The sequence below is a fragment of the Schistocerca gregaria genome, chromosome 1 (genome assembly GCF_023897955.1).
Source record: "Schistocerca gregaria isolate iqSchGreg1 chromosome 1, iqSchGreg1.2, whole genome shotgun sequence".
Classification (NCBI taxonomy): domain Eukaryota; kingdom Metazoa; phylum Arthropoda; class Insecta; order Orthoptera; family Acrididae; genus Schistocerca; species Schistocerca gregaria.
The window spans coordinates 170,332,247-170,336,118 of record NC_064920.1 but is presented as its reverse complement, the minus strand read 5'-3'; the positions used below and the strand labels follow the sequence as shown (position 1 = coordinate 170,336,118).

At 41.7% G+C, this 3,872-nt stretch overlaps 1 non-coding gene across 1 annotated transcript; it reads left to right on the top strand.

Moving 5' to 3' along the window:
• Positions 1-3,554: 3,554 nt before the first annotated feature.
• Positions 3,555-3,629, top strand: Trnas-aga (transfer RNA serine (anticodon AGA)). The gene has a single exon. It is a non-coding gene; the product is annotated as a tRNA-Ser (tRNA).
• The last annotated feature ends 243 nt before the right edge of the window (positions 3,630-3,872 follow it).

Genomic DNA, 3,872 nt, shown 5'->3' with positions numbered 1-3,872 from the left:
CCATTAATGGATTAAAGTTAAGTATTCCACCAGCTACTTCCTTTTTTCTCAATTCTAATTCCCTTGTCATGTTCCAGACCTCACGCCAGCCTGCATGAGCTAAAACGCGTGCATTTCGGCCTCCTTTAGCAATACGGTTGGCTCTCCTGCCAACCACAACAGATATAAACTGTGATCTCTATGTAAAGCGGTAGCGTCTTTGGAAACATCTTGGATATATGTTGGAACTGCTTTTTTGGATTTCAGTCGACATGTGAACAGGAACATGTCGAGAGCATAAGCTGATGTACATATTGGGAATTACGTGTATTCCTAACAAACAAGCAAAGTGTTGTTTTACTTTGCATCTCCTCCGTTTCTGAGAGGTCTCTCTGTTGCTGTGAGGTATGGAATTTACTTCTACTGTCCACAAATTGATTCAAATGGCTCTGAGCACTATGCGACTTAGCTTCTGAGGTCATCAGTCGCCTAGAACTTTGAACTAACTAAACCTAACTAACCTAAGGACATCACACACATCCATGCCCGAGGCAGGATTCGAACTGTCTACAACCTATCATCATCCATCAGTCTTCTAAACATTTTTGCACTAAAATGATAGTCTGCTACCATCTGCTGTCTAGAAGCTGGAACTCGTGGCTTTGGTCGAAGATAGCTTGAAAACATCTCGGAATATCTAAAGTGTATACATATTCATTCATATGGACTAGCTTTATGAGAATACTCTTCGCAACCTATCTGCTCGCTAGTAGCCCACAGAGCAATAAATGAAAGTTCGTGCGTAATAAGACCTGAAGAAAAATTGTCTTTCATTAGTTGATATTACTTAATTAGTAGAACATTAAAGAGTCATTTAATACGTCGAATTCAAAACGATGGGACTTCTGTTAAGAAATCAGGAAATAACAAGTGGGGGATGTACTCGACGAAAATTTTAGGGTGACACAGACACTGATATGCGTAGAAAATATCAAACGTAGAAGTTGGACACAGGACAGGGTATTGTTGATGGGCCCACCAAAGCAGTCAGAAGACCAATCACTCACCAAGACAGGAAAGTGTGCTTCTGTGTAGGTTTTGAGAAATACACTACTCCCTGTCTAGCAGCTATTATTAGTTGCTCACTAGATCAGTGAACCTCTCGAAACGATTGGAAAATGGAGGTCATTACTGGTTTCAAAAAATGTCTTTGAACTGATGTGTTCAACTATAGGCCAGCATCCATGTTTTGAATATGTGACTGATTTATGGAATTCACTTTATGCTTGCGCGCCTTGTCTGTTTCAGGAAATTGAATATCTTCTCTGTAGGAAGAAACACAGATTCCACGAACAGCCGTCTGGTGCAACTCTGTTCGATGTGTTCACCGATTACATCCAAGCTTAGATGATGGCACCTAGCTTATGCGGAAGCCATTGTCATGCTTACAGTTATCCAATATCATCTGGGAAAATAACCCACGACCTTATAAAGTTCCATAGTTTCGCCCCTACCCAGCCCTGTAATATAAGTTTCATATAATTTATTTATTTTGAAACTATAGCATTCTCTATATGGGTGCTGGTGCCTTTTTTTTTGAAATTACAAAAATTACTCCTGGACAAGTAAGGCTCGTTCCAACGTGAAAAACTGTACCAATGTACAAGATGGTCATGTACGAATGGGCAAATATTCTGTTGGAATTGAAAAGTATTGCAGTAGAGAAAAACTGGCCAGTGCTGTATTTAACAGCCTTTGTGTTACGCCCTTACTCTGCTACACTCCAATATATCAGTAAGTGAAATCAGATTAAGAAGAAGCATTATCAACAAACTATTTCATTTCAAAACACTTTTGAAACAGATTTTATTAGCAACTAACACGAATTTCCGTCTTGAAGACACAGAAAATTTTTAAGGTGCTACCTAAATTCAGTTCATTTGCAAGCACCACGTGTTGCATGAGAGAAGCAGGACCGTTCCAAGACATAAGACAGTTCAGGACTGACGACGCACGGCTTAGCTGCCCTCACCACAAAATGTTTTGACTGAAGAATTAAAAGAATCATCCAAATTGTTGTAAGGTATTACAAAGCACTTAAATATGTAGAACTCGTAGTATTTACAAGGGCCGAATAAAAAAATACACAACGTAATGTCTGATAAGAACGAAAACAGTAGAAAATGCCAGAAAATGTTTGTGGCAGTCCATAGCGCTCTTCCGTCATGTTATTCTAAAATCGGTCTCTAGATTGAAACACCGATCAGAAAACGTGGTGTGGTCGTAGGTATGCTATCCTCCAGGCACAACAAACACTCTTTCCCCTATGGAAACGTTGCTATGCTAGAACATTACAGCGATGCACAGGGAAATCTGTTGAAGATGGACGACATAAGAACTAGCAGCTGATATTATTCACAAATAAAATTTGTACTTGCACGTAAACTGGCGTAAGAATCCTTTACTGTTTCATTACGCGGTGGATGAAGAATAGTAAAATATTGAGTAGTGTACGTCTAGAAGAACCCGAAGTGGGGTGACCACCTGAAACTAGGAGTTGAAAATCTGCCGCCTGAGAGAGAGTCACTGGAAGAATCCTATTTGTTTCTACCCCTGTAAAGTAGTAGACCACTAAAACCTCTTGTCATAAATTCTTACCAGTGATGTTCGGTGAGGAATTCTCACGGCGTAGAGTTAATAGAGAAACGAATGGAATTCAATCGAAGAGCAGATTATTTCATCGTGGCTTCGATATGGCTGGTGCCTTTTTTTTTTAAATCCGTGGACAAGTAAGGCTCTTCCACACGTAAGCGTAAAGCGTTGTGCATTTCAGACGGATTTACTATAAATTTCTGTGACTGTACGTTCAAGAATATCTAGGTAACATACAGTGTATCTTCCTCCCACATATTTCACAAAATATTTTTTGTCTTGTTCCTCTCTCTCCAACCCTTTGACTAAAGGCGCCAAGACGTCAAATTTCCCTGAAATAATCGTTTCAGCCGCGACTATGGGCTTCTTCTGCCATCAGACTTCTGCCCTTGCACAACCTCGTCCTGGACTTTCTCCTGCTTTTCCCTTCTATTGCCGAAATGCACCAGCGTGAGTGTCATAATAAATGTCTCTCTCCATTTATTATCAATAATGTGGTACCTCTTGTGCATTACTCGGATACTTCTTCATTCGTTTTCCTATCTGACGAGGTTACCAAGATGGACAAATCAGATATACGAGAGCTTCTTCGGAGGCTTGTAGAATGTTACTCCCAGGCGGATGGAATAAGAAAAATGGACACGAGAGTGAAACTTCCTGGCAGATTAAAAGTGTGTGCTGGACCGAGACTCGCACTCGGGACGTTTGCCTTTCGCGGGCAAGTGCTCTACCATCCGAGCTACCTAAGCACGACTGACGTCCGGTCCTCACAGCTTTACTTCCGCCAGTAAATCATCTCCTAAATTCCAAACTTCACAGGAGTTCTCCTGTGAACCTTGCAGAACCTAGTTCTGAATGGATGATTGGAAAGTAGGAGGCGAGGTACGGGCAGAAGTAAAAGTGTGAGGACTAGGCGTGAGAAGTGCTTGGGTAGCTCAGTTGGTAGAGCACTTGCCCGAGAAAGGCAAAGGTCCCGAGTTCGAGTCTCGGTCCGGCACACAGTTTTAATCTGCCAGGAACTATCATATTAGCGCACACTCGGCTCAGATGGTAGAGCACTTGCCCGCGAAAGGCGAAGGCTCCGATTTTGAGTCTCGGTCCAGCATACAGTTCTGCCAGGAAGTTTTATGTCTGTGCACACTCTGCTGCAGAGTGAAAATCTTATTCTGGACACGACAGTGATATCCAAAATATCCTCCGCCACACAGCGTCAAATACCCTGACAAATGTGGAGATTCATG